The sequence below is a fragment of the Rattus norvegicus genome, chromosome 13 (assembly GCF_036323735.1).
Source record: "Rattus norvegicus strain BN/NHsdMcwi chromosome 13, GRCr8, whole genome shotgun sequence".
Classification (NCBI taxonomy): domain Eukaryota; kingdom Metazoa; phylum Chordata; class Mammalia; order Rodentia; family Muridae; genus Rattus; species Rattus norvegicus.
In genome coordinates, this window is record NC_086031.1 from 22,073,078 (window position 1) to 22,089,958 (window position 16,881).

A 16,881-nucleotide genomic window follows, 5' to 3' on the forward strand; every position below is an offset into this window, starting at 1 on the left:
TTCTAGAACAGAAATCCTGTTAGAAAAATTCTAAAAGTAATTCTTAGGATTCCCATCAAAATCAAAAAGCCAGAATAAAATTTTAAAAAAGCTGTGTTCGTTCTTCAGACAGCCTTCTCTGGATAGCTCCTGGAAAACATTCTAAAAGAGTTGTGTTAGCTCTCTAAGTAATTCTTGAACTTTCTGACCAAGAAATCCTATCAGAAAAAATTCTTAAAGAACTGTTTTCGCTCTTCAGAAATCTCCAGGCAGCTCAGCTCTTGCTAGGGAAAAAAATTCTAAAGAACTGGTATAGTTTTCTGCTAGCTTATCTCATGCAGAGCAAAACCCCAGTGTTTATTTACACATCAATTCAGTTATTTCAGGTTCCCTTTCGATTATCCTATGAATCAGTATCCTGTGACCCCAAGTCCTTAATTCTTAGGAGACCTCAAGAACTCTTTTTTTTTTTTTTTTTTTTTTTTTTTTTTTTTTTTTACATTTTGAAAGAATACAGAGCTCTGCCTGCCTTTGTAAATTTAGCTGGGTGGAAACTTGTCCTGAGATTCCCTCTGGCCAAGATGACCTTGGACTCATAGTTCTGCCTGTGTTTGTATCTGTCTGTCTTTGTATCTTTCTGACAAACTGCTGCATAGTGTAGCTGCCTCTGTTCCATTAGATCTGTGAAGCTTCTTATACAGTTCATATAGCATCCTTATATTTTTGCATATTGAGCTTTCTTACCTTTCTGAGAAATTATATAATTTCAAACTGATGTTGTTAGAGTTCTTTTCCACCACCCTAAGGACTGTCCTAAAGGTCCCAGTGCTTACCATTTTTCTGGAACATTAGCCACACTTTGCCTCCCTGACTCATGCTGTCTCTGATTATCATGCAGTCATTAATATTAACAGGGAGGATATTCCTCAGATGAACATGAAAATATGTAATTATTATCCAATAAGCTTTATGCCTATAGCAGCAATCAACATTTGTGTAGGCCCACTTTGATGTCATTCTGTCCCAACCAAGGCCATGATGGACCCAACATAGCATGAAAAGTAATATATGCATAATATAGGAAATTTGTAAAGTTTGTGGTATATGTGTGTTTTGGGGTAAGATATTTTTCTTATTGTGGGATATATTTTTTAAAATTAAGTAGGAAGGTCAATGGATATGGTTTAAGGGATGTAGACAAGAGAAAACTCACAAATCTCCATAACACTTCTTTTAAAAAGGTGAGGCAGCATATCTAAACATAGTAAAAGTAAGATACAGAAAACCAGTAGCCAACATCAAACTAAATGGAGAGAAACTTGAAGCAATCCTACTAAAATCAGGAACTAGACAAAGCTACCCACTCTCTCCCTTTATATTCAAAATAATGCATGAAGTCCTAGCCAGAGGAATTAGACAACAGAAAGAGGTCAAAGGGATACAAATTGGAAAGGAAGAAGTCAAAATATCACTATTTGCAGATGATATGATTGCATACTTAGGTGACCCGCAAAACTTCACCAGCGAACTTCTGTAGCTCATAAACAACGTCAGCAAAGTGATTGAAATAAAATTAAACAAATTAGTAGCTTTCTCCTACTCAAAGGATAAACAGGCTGAGAAAGAAATTAGGGCAAGACTACCTAAAGACTATACATGGACTGACCCTGGACTCTGACCTCATAGGTAGCAATGAATATTCTAGTAAGATCACCAGTGGAAGGGGAAGCCCTTTGTCCTGCTAAGACTGTACCCCCAGTGAACGTGATTGTTGGGGGGAGGGCAGCAATGGGGGGAGGGTGGGGAGGGGAACACCGATAAAGAAGGGGAGGGGGAGGGATTAGGGGGATGTTTGCCCTGAAACCGGGAAAGGGAATAACATTCGAAATGTAAATAAGAAATACTCAAGTTAATAAAAGAAATTAAAAAAAAAGAAATTAGGGCAAAGACACCGTTCATAATAGCCACAAATAATATAAAATACCTTAGTGTTTCTCTAACCAAGCAAGTGAAATATATGTATGACAAAAACTTCAAATCTCTGAAGAAAGAAATCAAAGAAGATCTCAGAAGATGAAAAGACCTCCCATGCTTATGGATTGGCAGGATTAATATAGTAAAAATGGCCATTTTGCCAAAAGCAATCTACATATTCAATGCAATCCCCATCAAAATTCCAGCTCAATTCTTAACAGAGTTAGAAAGAGCAATTTGCAAGTTCATTTGGAAAAGCAAAAGACCCAGGATAGCAAAAACTATTCTCAACAATAAAAGAACTTCTGGGGGAATCACCATTCCTGACCTTAAGCAGTATTACAGAGCAATAGTGATAAAAACTGCATGGTATTGGTACAGAGACAGACAGATAAACCAACGGAATAGAGTTAAAGACCCAGAAATGAACCTACACACCTATGGTCACTTGATCTTTGACAAAGGAGCTAAAACCATCCAATGGAAAAATGACAGAATTTTCAATAAATGGTGCTGGTTCAACTGAAGGTCTGAAGGTAGAAGAATGCAAATTGACCCATTCTTTTTTTTTTTTTATAAGGTTGTTCTTTTTTTTTATTTTTTTTTTTATTTTATTAACTTGAGTATTTCTTATATACATTTCGAGTGTTATTCCCTTTCCCGGTTTCCGGGCAAACATCCCCCTCCACCCTCCCCTTCCTTATGGGTGTTCCCCTCCCAACCCTCCCCCCATTGCCGCCCTCCCCCCATAGACTAGTTCACTGGGGGTTCAGTCTTAGCAGGACCCAGGGCTTCCCCTTCCACTGGTGCTCTTACTAGGATATTCATTGCTACCTATGGGGTCAGAGTCCAGGGTCAGTCCATGTATAGTCTTTAGGTAGTGGCTTAGTCCCTGGAAGCTCTGGTTGCTTGGCATTGTTGTACTTTTGGGGTCTCGAGCCCCTTCAAGCTCTTCCAGTTCTTTCTCTGATTCCTTCAACGGGGGTCCTATTCTCAGTTCAGTGGTTTGCTGCTGGCATTGGCCTCTGTATTTGCTGTATTCTGGCTGTGTCTCTCAGGAGCGATCTACATCCGGCTCCTGTCGGTCTGCACTTCTTTGCTTCATCCATCTTGTCTAATTGGGTGGCTGTATATGTATGGGCCACATGTGGGGCAGGCTCTGAATGGGTGTTCCTTCAGTCTCTGTTTTAATCTTTGCCTCTCCCTTCCCTGCCAAGGGTATTCTTTTTCCTCATTTAAAGAAGGAGTGAAGCATTCACATTTTAATCATCCGTCTTGAGTTTCGTTTGTTCTAGGGATCTAGGGTAATTCAAGCATTTGGGCTAATAGCCACTTATCAATGAGTGCATACCATGTATGTCTTTCTGTGATTGGGTTAGCTCACTCAGGATGATATTTTCCAGTTCCAACCATTTGCCTACGAATTTCATAAACTCGTTGTTTTTGATAGCTGAGTAATATTCCATTGTGTAGATGTACCACATTTTCTGTATCCATTCCTCTGTTGAAGGGCATCTGGGTTCTTTCCATTTTCTGGCTATTATAAATAAGGCTGCGATGAACATAGTGGAGCACGTGTCTCTTTTATATGTTGAGGCATCTTTTGGGTATATGCCCAAGAGAGGTATAGCTGGATCCTCAGGCAGTTCAATGTCCAATTTTCTGAGGAACCTCCAGACTGATTTCCAGAATGGTTTTACCAGTCTGCAATCCCACCAACAATGGAGGAGTGTTCCTCTTTCTCCACACCCTCGCGAGGATCTGCTGTCACCTGAGTTTTTGATCTTAGCCATTCTCACTGGTGTGAGGTGAAATGTCAGGGTTGTTTTGATTTGCATTTCCCTTATGACTAAAGATGTTGAACATTTCTTTAGGTGTTTCTCAGCCATTCGGCATTCCTCAGCTGTGAATTCTTTGTTTAGCTCTGAACCCCATTTTTTAATAGGGTTATTTGTTTCCCTGCGGTCTAACTTCTTGAGTTCTTTGTATATTTTGGATATAAGGCCTCTATCTGTTGTAGGATTGGTAAAGATCTTTTCCCAATCTGTTGGTTGCCGTTTTGTCCTAACCACAATGTCCTTTGACTTACAGAAGCTTTGCAGTTTTATGAGATCCCATTTGTCGATTCTTGATCTTAGAGCATAAGCCATTGGTGTTTTGTTCAGGAAATTTTTTCCAGTGCCCATGTGTTCCAGATGCTTCCCTAGTTTTTCTTCTATTAGTTTGAGTGTGTCTGGTTTGATGTGGAGGTCCTTGATCCACTTGGACTTAAGCTTTGTACAGGGTGATAAGCATGGATCGATCTGCATTCTTCTACATGTTGCCCTCCAGTTGAACCAGCACCATTTGCTGAAAATGCTATCATTTTTCCATTGGATGGTTTTGGCTCCTTTGTCAAAAATCAAGTGACCATAGGTGTGTGGGTTCATTTCTGGGTCTTCAATTCTATTCCATTGGTCTATCTGTCTGTCTCTGTACCAATACCATGCAGTTTTTATCACTATTGCTCTGTAATACTGCTTGAGTTCAGGGATAGTGATTCCCCCTGAAGTCCTTTTATTGTTGAGGATAGCTTTAGCTATCCTGGGTTTTTTGTTATTCCAGATGAATTTGCAAATTGTTCTGTCTAACTCTTTGAAGAATTGGATTGGTATTTTGATGGGGATTGCATTGAATCTGTAGATTGCTTTTGGTAAAATGGCCATTTTTACTATATTAATCCTGCCAATCCATGAGCATGGGAGATCTTTCCATCTTCTGAGGTCTTCTTCAATTTCTTTCCTCAGAGTCTTGAAGTTCTTATTGTACAGATCTTTTACTTGCTTGGTTAAAGTCACACCGAGGTACTTTATATTATTTGGGTCTATTATGAAGGGTGTCGTTTCCCTAATTTCTTTCTCGGCTTGTTTCTCTTTTGTATAGAGGAAGGCAACTGATTTATTTGAGTTAATTTTATACCCAGCCACTTTGCTGAAGTTGTTTATCAGCTTTAGTAGTTCTCTGGTGGAACTTTTGGGATCACTTAAATATACTATCATGTCATCTGCAAATAGTGATATTTTGACCTCTTCTTTTCCGATCTGTATCCCTTTGATCTCCTTTTGTTGTCTGATTGCTCTGGCTAGAACTTCAAGAACTATATTGAATAAGTAGGGAGAGAGTGGGCAGCCTTGTCTAGTCCCTGATTTTAGTGGGATTGCTTCAAGTTTCTCTCCATTTAGTTTAATGTTAGCAACTGGTTTGCTGTATATGGCTTTTACTATGTTTAGGTATGGGCCTTGAATTCCTATTCTTTCCAGGTCTTTTATCATGAAGGGGTGTTGAATTTTGTCAAATGCTTTCTCAGCATCTAATGAAATGATCATGTGGTTCTGTTCTTTCAGTTTGTTTATATAATGGATCACGTTGACGGTTTTCCATATATTAAACCATCCCTGCATGCCTGGGATGAAGCCTACTTGATCATGGTGGATGATTGTTTTGATGTGCTCTTGAATTCGGTTTGCCAGAATTTTATTGAGTATTTTTGCGTCGATATTCATAAGGGAAATTGGTCTGAAGTTCTCTTTCTTTGTTGTGTCTTTGTGTGGTTTAGGTATAAGAGTAATTGTGGCTTCGTAGAAGGAATTCGGTAGGGCTCCATCTGTTTCAATTTTGTGGAATAGTTTGGATAATATTGGTATGAGGTCTTCTATGAAGGTTTGATAGAATTCTGCACTAAACCCGTCTGGACCTGGACTCTTTTTGGTTGGGAGACCTTTAATGACTGCTTCTATTTCCTTAGGAGTTATGGGGTTGTTTAACTGGTTTATCTGTTCCTGATTTAACTTCGATACCTGGTATCTGTCTAGGAAATTGTCCATTTCCTGAAGATTTTCAAATTTTGTTGAATATAGGTTTTTATAGTAAGATCTGATGATTTTTTGAATTTCCTCTGAATCTGTAATTATGTCTCCCTTTTCATTTCTGATTTTGTTAATTTGGACGCACTCTCTGTGTCCTCTCGTTAGTCTGGCTAAGGGTTTATCTATCTTGTTGATTTTCTCAAAGAACCAACTTTTGGTTCTGTTGATTCTTTCTATGGTCCTTTTTGTTTCTACTTGGTTGATTTCAGCTCTGAGTTTGATTATTTCCTGCCTTCTACTCCTCCTGGGTGTATTTGCTTCTTTTTGTTCTAGAGCTTTTAGGTGTGCTGTCAAGCTGCTGACATATGCTCTTTCCTGTTTCTTTCTGCAGGCACTCAGCGCTATGAGTTTTCCTCTTAGCACAGCTTTCATTGTGTCCCATAAGTTTGGGTATGTTGTACCTTCATTTTCATTAAATTCTAAAAAGTGTTTAATTTCTTTCTTTATTTCTTCCTTGACCAGGTTATCATTGAGTAGAGCATTGTTCAATTTCCACGTATATGTGGGCATTCTTCCCTTATTGTTATTGAAGACCAGTTTTAGGCCGTGGTGGTCCGATAGCACGCATGGGATTATTTCTATCTTTCTGTACCTGTTGAGGCCCGTTTTTTGACCAATTATATGGCCAATTTTGGAGAAAGTACCATGAGGAGCTGAGAAGAAGGTATATCCTTTTGCTTTAGGATAGAATGTTCTATAAATATCCGTTAAGTCCATTTGGCTCATGACTTCTCTTAGTCTGTCGACATCACTGTTTAATTTCTGTTTCCATGATCTGTCCATTGATGAGAGTGGGGTGGTGAAATCTCCCACTATTATTGTGTGAGGTGCAATGTGTGTTTTGAGCTTTAGTAAGGTTTCTTTTACATATGTAGGTGCCCTTGTATTTGGGGCATAGATATTTAGGATTGAGAGTTCATCTTGGTGGATTTTTCCTTTGATGAATATGAAGTGTCCTTCCTTATTTTTTTTGATGACTTTTAGTAGGAAATTGATTTTATTTGATATTAGAATGGCTACTCCAGCTTGCTTCTTCTGACCATTTGCTTGGAAAGTTGTTTTCCAGCCTTTCACTCTGAGGTAGTGTCTGTCTTTGTCTCTGAGGTGTGTTTCCTGTAGGCAGCAGAATGCAGGGTCCTCATTGCGTATCCAGTTTGTTAATCTATGTCTTTTTATTGGGGAGTTGAGGCCATTGATATTGAGAGATATTAAGGAATAGTGATTATTGTTTCCCTTTATATTCATTTTTGGATGGGAGGTTATGTTTGTGTGCTTTCATTCTCTTTGTTTTGTTGCCAAGACGATTAGTTTCTTGCTTCTTCTAGGGTATAGCTTGCCTCCTTATGTTGGGCTTTACCATTTATTATCCTTTGTAGTGCTGGATTTGTAGAAAGATATTGTGTAAATTTGGTTTTGTCATGGAATATCTTGGTTTCTCCATCAATGTTAATTGAGAGTTTTGCTGGATACAGTAACCTGGGCTGGCATTTGTGTTCTCTTAGGGTCTGTATGACATCAGTCCAGGATCTTCTGGCCTTCATAGTTTCTGGCGAGAAGTCTGGTGTGATTCTGATAGGTCTGCCTTTATATGTTACTTGACCTTTTTCCCTTACTGCTTTTAATATTCTTTCTTTATTTCGTGCGTTTGGTGTTTTGACAATTATGTGACGGGAGGTGTTTCTTTTCTGGTCCAATCTATTTGGAGTTCTGTAGGCTTCTTGTATGCCTATGGGTATCTCTTTTTTTAGGTTAGGGAAGTTTTCTTCTATGATTTTGTTGAAGATATTTACTGGTCCTTTGAGCTGGGAGTCTTCACTCTCTTCTATACCTATTATCCTTAGGTTTGATCTTCTCATTGAGTCCTGGATTTCCTGTATGTTTTGGACCAGTAGCTTTTTCCGCTTTACATTATCTTTGACAGTTGAGTCAATGATTTCTATGGAATCTTCTGCTCCTGAGATTCTCTCTTCCATCTCTTGTATTCTGTTGGTGAAGCTTGTATCTACAGCTCCTTGTCTCTTCTTTTGGTTTTCTATATCCAGGGTTGTTTCCATGTGTTCTTTCTTGATTGCTTCTATTTCCATTTTTAATTCCTTCAACTGTTTGATTGTGTTTTCCTGGAATTCTTTCAGGGATTTTTGCGATTCCTCTCTGTAGGCTTCTATTTGTTTATTAATGTTTTCCTGTGTTTCCCTAAGTGTGTTCATGTCTTTCTTGAAGTCCTCCAGCATCATGATCAAATATGATTTTGAAACTAGATCTTGCTTTTCTGGTCTGTTTGGATATTCCATGTTTGTTTTCGTGGGGGAATTGGGCTCCGATGATGGCATGTAGTCTTGGTTTCTGTTGCTTGGGTTCCTGCGCTTGCCTCTCGCCATCAGATTATTTCTAGTGTTACTTTGTTCTGCTATTTCTGACAGTGGCTAGACTGTCCTATAAGCCTGTGTGTCAGGAGTGCTGTAGACCTGTTTTCCTCTCTTTCAGTCAGTTATGGGGACAGAGTGTCCTGCTTTCGGGCGTGTAGTTTTTCCTCTCTACAGGTCTTCAGCTGTTCCTGTGGGCCTGTGTCTTGAGTTCACCGGGCAGCTTTCTTGCAGCAGAAAATTTGGTCTTACCTGTGGTCCTGAGGCTCAAATTTGCTCGTGGGGTGCTGCCCAGGGGCTCTCTGCAGTGGCAGCAACCAGGAAGACCTGTGCCGCCCCTTCCGGGAGCTTCAGTGCACCAGGGTTCCAAATGGTCTTTGGCTTTTTCCTCTGGCGTCCGAGATGTGTGTGCAGGGAGCAGTCTCTTCTGGTTTCCCAGGCTTGTCTGCCTCTCTGAAGGTTTAGCTCTCCCTCCCACAGGATTTGGGTGCAGAGAACTGTTTATCCAGTCTGTTTCTTTCAGGTTCCGGCGGTGTCTCAGGCAGGGGTCCTGCCGCTCCTGGGCCCTCCCCCACTGGAGCCCAGAGGCCTTATACAGTTTCCTCTTGGGCCAGGGATGTGGGCAGGGGTGAGCAGTGTTGGTGGTCTCTTCCGCTCTGCAGCCTCAGGAGTGCCCACCTGACCAGGCGGTTGGGTCTCTCTTTCACCGGGTCTGGGAGCAGAGAGCTCAAATTGACCCATTCTTATCTCCTTGTACAAAGTTCAAGTCCAAGTGGATGAAGGACCTTCACATCAAACAAGATACACTCAAACTAATAGAAGAAAAAGTGGGGAAGAGCCTCAAACACATGGCACAGGGGAAATTTTCCTGAACAGAACACCCATGGCTCCTGCTCTAAGATCAGCAATTGACAAATGGGACCTCATAAAATTGCAAAGCTTTTGTAAGGCAAAGGACACTGTCAATAGGAGAAAATGACAACCAACAGATTGGAAAAGGGGTCTTTACCTACATCCTACCTATATGTGGTAGAGGACTAGTATCCAAAATATACAAAGAACTCAAGGAACTAGTCTCCAGAGAATCAAATACCTATTAAAAATGGGGTAGAGTTAAACAAAGAATTCTCAACTGAGGAATATTGAATGGCCTAGAAGCACCTAAAGAAATAGTCAACATTGTCAGTCATCAGAAAAATGTAAATCCAAACATCCCTGTGATACCAGATCGTACCAGTCAGAATGGTTAAGATCAAAACCTCACATGACAGTAGATACTGGTGAGGATGTGGGGAAATAGGAACACTCCTCCATTGTTCGTAGGATTGCAAGCTGGCACAACCACTCTGGAAAACAGTCTGGAGATTCCTCAGAAAATAGGATATAGCACTACCTGAGGACCCTACTATATCACTCCTTGGCATATACCCAAAAGATGCTCCAACATACAACAATGACACATGCTCCACTATGTTCATAGCAGCCTTACTTATAATAGCCAGAAGCTGGAAAAAACCTGGATATCCTTTAACAGAGGAATGGATACAGAAAATGTGGTACATTTACACAATGGAGTACTACTCAGCTATTAAAAACAATTACAACAGTAATCTTAGGCAAATGGATGGAACTGGAAAATATCATCCTGAGTGAGGTAACCCAATCACAGAAAACCACACATGGTATGCACTCACTGATAAGTGGATATTAGCCCAAAAGCTCAGAATACCCAAGATGCAATTTACAGACCACATGAAACTCAATGAGAAGGAGGACCAAAGTGTAGATGCTTCAGACCTTTTTAGAAGAGGAAACAAAATACTCACATGAGGAAATATGGAGACAAAGTATGGAAACAGACTGAAGGAAAGGCCATCCAGAGACTGCCACACCTGGAGATCCAACCCACATATAGTCAACAAACCCAGGCACTATTGTGGATGCTAAGAAATGCATGCTGACAGGAGCCTGATATAGCTGTCTCCTGAGAGGCTCTACCAGAGCCTGACAAATACAGAGGCCAATGCTCACAGCCAACCATTGAACTGAACAAGGGGACCCCAATGGAGGGGCTAGAGAAAAAACTGAAGGACCTGAAGAAGTTTGCAACACCATAGGAAGAACAACAGTATCAACCAACCAGACACCACCAGACCTCTCAGAGACTAAACCACCAACCAATGAGTACACATGGAGGGACCCATGACTCCAGCTGCATATGTAGCAAAGGATGGCACTGTCTGGCATCAATAGAAAGAGAACCCCTTGGTCCTGTGAGGGCTCCTTTTTCCAATGTAGGGTAATGCCAAGGCATTGAGGTGGGAGTGGGTAGGTGGGAGTGGGCGCACCCTCATGGAAGGAGGGGAAGGGGAGGGAATATGGGAGAGGGGGGAAAGGGGATAACATTTGAAATGTAAATACATAAAATATCCAAGAAAAATAAAACTGAAAATGATAAATAATAAAAAAAAATTAAAAAGGCAAGGCAGGGGAGCCACGTAAAGACACATGCCACCAAATGTAAAAATCCAATTTTGATCCCAAGAGCAATTATAGTGGTTATTCTCTTGCCCCCACACATGAACAGTGGCACAACTACAATCCTACACACACACACACACACACACACACTCACACACATGCATACTCATACACACACACTCATATACACACACACTCTCTCTTTCTCTCTCTCTCACACACACACACTCTCTTTCTCTCTCTCTCTCTCACACACACACACACACACACACACACACACAGACGCACACACATATACACACACACATCCTAAATGTTTTTTTAAATCCCAATAAAGCAAGAAATGATCCTAGACTCCTATCTCCATAGAGACTTCATTTTTACCATCAAATGAGTCATTAGTGAGCTTCGTATCTCAGACACTTATCACAGTTTATCACTCATATTTTAAAACTCCTACGCCCACCCTGCCGCATATGGCCACTGCTTGTTTGCAAAGAATGTTGATTTGCTTTCAAACAAATCTACTCCCATATGTTCATGATTCATTCTGTCCCTGCCTTTGCTTCATTTGTTTTACAGTTGGAATTTAATTCTGAAGCTGTTGTTGTGACAAGAAGCAACTGGGGAAAGGAAGAATTAAGAGGAGGACACTGTGATGGCATGGTTATATTGTTTAATAAGCTTGCAAAAGGGCTCCGTGCCTGCTAGAATCAAAAAGCCCTGTAAAGATACACAAAATTCCTACATGAATCTATCATGGTGGTTAATTAAGTTCAGGGAACAGAGAAGGTACGGGAATGGAGAAATGGTACCTAGTCTAGGCGGGTGAGAGCCTTAGGAATCTTCAAAACAGTGCATACATTGTGACAGTTTTGATTGGTTGTTGGCTTGACACAGCCTAGTATCACTTGGGAATCAATGGGGAATTGTCACTCAAGCTTCTTAATGCTGCAATCCTTTAATATAGTTCCTTATGTTGTGGTGACCCCCATAATACAATTAATTGCATTGCTACTTCATATGGGTAATTTTGCTAGTGTTATGAATTGTAATATAACTGTCTGATACCAGGATATCTGATGGATGTGTGACCCCTATGAAAGGGTCATTAGACAACCCCCTCCCCAAAGTGGTTGTGACCCACAGATTGAGAACCACTACTCTAAACTCTGTTGGCTTGTGGGTATGCCTCTGAGGGATTTTTTTTCTTTTTCTTTTTAACTTAAAGATGCAAATATTTATTTTCATTGGAACTTATTTTTGACACTATCCTTTACTTACATCATTATCATTTTAGCTTGACAAAGTTTGCTTTTCTTAATTTTTTCTTAGATATATTTCTTTACTTATATTTGAAATGCTATTCCCTTTCCCAGTTTCCTGTACATAAGTCCACATCCCCACCCCCTCCCCCATATGGGTGTTCCCCTCATCTACCTCCCTTTCCGCCCCTCCCCCATATTCCCCTGGACTGGGGATCCAACCTTGGCAGGAGCAAGAGCGTCCCCTTCCATTGGTGCCCCAACAAGGCTATTCTCTGCTACATATGCAGTTGAAGCCCAGGGTCAGTCCATGTATAGTCTTTGGTAGTGGTTTAGTCCCTGGAAGCTCCAGTTGGTTGGCATTTTTGTTCTTATGGGGTTGCAAGTCCCTTCATTCAGCTTTTTCAATCTTTCCTCTAGTTCCCTTAAATGGGGTCCTGTTCTTAGTCCAGTGATTTGCTGCTAGCATTGACCTCTGTATTGGACATGCTCTGGATGTGTCTCTCAGGAGAGATCTATATCCGGTTCCTTTCAGCATGCACTTTTTAAGCTTCATCAATCTTATCTAGTTTTGGTGGCTGTATATATATATATATATATATATATATATATATATATATATATATATATATATGGGCCACATGTGCAGCAGGCCCTGAATGGCCGTTCCTTCAGTCTCTAATCTAAAGTTTGCTTCCATATCTCCTCCTATGGATATTTTATTTCCCCTTTCAAGAAGGAGTGGGAGGATCTGCATTTTGGTCATCCTTCTTTTTGAGCTTCCTGTGGTCTCTGGAGTGCGTCTTGGAAATTTGAGCTTTTGGGCTAATATCCAAGTGCATACCAAGTGTGTTTTTCTGTGATTGGATTACCTCACTCAGGATGATATTTTCCAGTTCCATCCATTTGCCTATGAATTTCATAAAGTCATTGTTTTTGATAGCTGAGTAATATTCCATTGTGTAGATGTACCACATTTTCTGTATCCATTCCTCTGTTGAAGGGCATCTGGGTTCTTTCCAGCTTCTGGCTATTATAAATAAGGCTGCTATGAACATAGTGAAGCACGTGTCTCTGTTATATATTGGGGCATCTTTTGGGTATATGCCCAAGAGGTATAGCTGGGTCCTCAGGTAGTTCAATGTCCAATTTTCTGAGGAACCTCCAGACTGATTTCCAGAATGGTTTTACCAGTCTGCAATCCCACCAACAATGGAGGAGTGTTCCTCTTTCTCCACATCCTCGCCAGCATCTGCTGTCACCTGAGTTTTTGATCTTAGCCATTCTGACTGGTGTGAGGTGGAATCTCAGGGTTGTTTTGATTTGCATTTCCCTTGTGACTAAAGATGTTGAACATTTCTTTAGGTGCTTCTCAGCCATTCGGCATTCCTCAGCTGTGAATTCTTTGTTTAGCTCAGAACCCCATTTTTAATAGGCTTATTTGTCTCCCTGTAGTCTAACTTCGTGAGAGCAAACCAGATTTCCTTACCCTCATGGACCATATATCTCAACAAGAGAAACTAAGCAAAAATATACACACGGAACTGAATTTGCATTGTGGGAGAAGAAAGATGAAAGGACTCAAAGGAAATGTAGGGGATGAAGTCAAAGACTTTTGCTGGGAATTTTGTTCTGCTTTTGAATGTATACATAGTGTGTGTTTATGGGTACATGTTTACATGTGCATGGGTACACATGCAGAAGTGCACATGCACATGCGTGTTGTAGACTCCAGGTTGATGTTAGGGGTCTCCCTCAATCATTCTCCACTTAAATAGTAAGGCAGGGTATCTCTGGGTGAACTCAGAGTTGATTGGTTTGACCAGTCTAGTTTGCCAGTTTGCTCTGAAAATTCCATCTCTGTCTTCTCACTGAGCCACCACACTCACTCAGTGATCCCAAGGGTACTGGAATTTAAAATCTGTACGTCCTACTTACTGCTTACTGTTGAAGCCATCTCCCCAGTCCCAGGGTTATTCCTTTCAGTAGGGAAATCGGAGAATGATCACATCCAAAGTCTTCCTTCTCCCTTATTCTCTCTTCCTACTCTTTCCCTCTCCTCCCCGCCTTCCTTCACCCAACTCACTCCTCCTTTCTGCTGCCTTCCTTTCTCTGTATGCTAGCACTTTTAGAATCTACTCTCTTAGTTTTCAGATACACATCAGGACTAACAATAATCACATCGCATAACAGATCTAACTGAAACTTTGTATCCTTGATCCCTAATCCCTGCTAAGGACTCTGCTTCTACCAACTTGAACTTTTGTGGCTTCCCTGTGTCTGTGAGGCCATGCAGTTTGTCCTTCTGCACTCAACGTCTCTCACAGGCGTGTGTTCTCCTGGTTCATCCATGAGCCACAAGTCACAGGATTTCTTCAATGGCTAAAGTAAATTTGATGCACAACCAAAATTCGGTTGCTTTTTGCTAATTTGGGGGATTTTTAACTAAGGAAAGAGTTTTTTATTTTAGTCTTCATAAATTTGGAATATGGGGAAGGGTGGGAAAAGGAGAGTTAAGTATAGTAGTAGCTTCCTTTTGTGCTAAAGTAATGAGAAAATTTTGAATCACTGCAACTGAAATTTCACCGTGAGCTGTCATCAGTTTCTTTTTATCTCATGGTTTTCTCTATAAATCAATGTTCTGCTTTTCTGACACGTTAACTTTCTTTATAATTTACAAATCTCAAGTATCCTAAGTAAGGGTCGCTGAGGCTTTGCTTAGTTCTCAGATACTAGCAAAACTTTTGCCACACACAGAAAGCAAACCTCACTTCACACATAACGGATTGTCAATTAGGTTTATGTTATAGCGAAAACAACAGAAAAAATGAATGAGAGTTGCGATTTTTAAAGTTTTGTTTTTCTATCCACGAGTGCTTTACCTGCTGGCCGTATACCACATGCATGCCTGGTGCCCCCCAGAGGCTGAATGTGGAGTGACAGAGGGTTGTAGAGAGCCAGGTAAGAATGCAGTGAGAAGCCAGCCCAACCACCATAGAGAGGTCACCATGTAGAGCTCTCTGCTCTCTCATTTGAGGCCACGACTTTCAGTCTCATCTCCTACACCCTTAGGCAGCACTTCTGCTGTCCAGGGGTGTTGAGGAAGGAACAGAACCCATGGTGCCAACCTGTGTGAGCTTTCTCAGCAGTACCATCTAGCACCTGCTTCTTATATCTCACTGGCCACACCACATATCCAGGAACCAGGTCATTTCCTGGACTGCTGTAAGTTGTTGTTCTTGGGAAGCAATCAAACGTCATGGTCAAGCATGGTAACCTATAGGTTTGCTCTTATGAGCCCTGAAACATGTGGCTTGAGGTGGGAAGTTCCAGGCAGGGGTCCTCACCAAAGTCTATCTCTTGGTCAATATTTAATAAAGCTTGCTTTGAATTTGCTTCAAAATGGTAGAGTCGATTTTCTCTGGTGAATCACACGATTAATTGCTACCTTTAAAAAAAAATAGGTCCTACAACTCTACCTGTTTTTCTGCAGGCCTGTCAGACCCAGGGACAACTGAAAGGTATCTACCATAACTGCCATCTGAGAGGTTTCACCTAGCAACTGATGGAAAGAGATGCAGAGACCCACAGCCAAACATTAGGTAGAGTTTGGGAATTCTATGGAAGGGTACAAAGGATTGAAGGAGCGGATAAGGTCAGGGACACCACAAGAAAACATACAGAATCAAGTTATCTGGACCAGAGGGACCTACAGAGACTGAACGACCAACCAGACAGCACACATGGGAGAGACCCTCAATACGTATGCAACAGTTGTACAGTTTGATCTTCATACAGGACTGCTATCAGCAGGAGCAGGGGCTGTCTCTGACTTCTGCCCACCTTTGGCTCCCCTTCCCCTAACTGGGCTGCCTTATCTTGCCTCAATAGGAGCAGATGCTCCTGGTCCTCCTGCAACTCTATATGCCAAGGCCCCAGGTGGGCTGATACCTGTGGGAGGCCATCCCTTCTCTGAGGAGAAAAGGAGAACAGGAGGATGGCAGGAAAGTGAAGTGAGACGGAGGGGCTGGGAGGAGTAGAGAGAGAGAAAAGCTACAATCGGGATAAAGTAAATTAGTTAATAAAGAAGTATGATTCTGCTAGCAAAAACAAAGCAAACAAACAAAAACAAAGCCAAAATAATGGTAATGGATTTGGGTTGGCTGTAAATTGTATGTTAATACACCCACTAGCTTCACGGACATTTGTATAAGTGATGTTTTCCACCCTTTGACCTAAACTGCACACTGCCATTAACACTGCTGCAGATAGCATGTCTGATGATTGACAGGTGGCGTGGGCTCCTGGTTGCTTCTCAGCAACTTGGAGGTCATTTTTGTCTCATCTAAACTTATTGAAACCACCTACCTTTCCTTTGTACACATGTAGCATAACATTTTTTGCCATCAGAAAGACCCAAACTCAATCTTCAAGTAAGACTGAAGCCATCACTTTCTGAACATGCAGCCCATGAAGAACCATGAGATTCGACTATACATTCCCAAACTACCAATTTTATCATTTTCCCTTACAACCAATTATTTTCCCTCACCTCACATCACTGTGGGGTTTTTTTATCATAAATAAATATCCCTGGGCCCTATTCTGTAGGAGATACATTTATACATTTTCTTATCTCCACAAAGTTGAGACCTCAGGGTTAAACTCTGCAAAAAACTAACAGATTCCTGATTGGCATGTTGTGTGGTAAGCAAAATAGGTCACAAAACTTATCTTATTTTCCCCTATTTATTGCTTCCACTGTGAGAGAAAAAGCGGTCAGAGGCTCTTGTAGTCAGAGCTTGAAGCACCACCCTAGGCTTCCAGGAACCAGCCAATGGGCATAGGGATGGAGTGAAAACCAGAAGAATGGCAGCTTATGTACAGGCAAAGTGGAGCTGGCGCCATACCCTT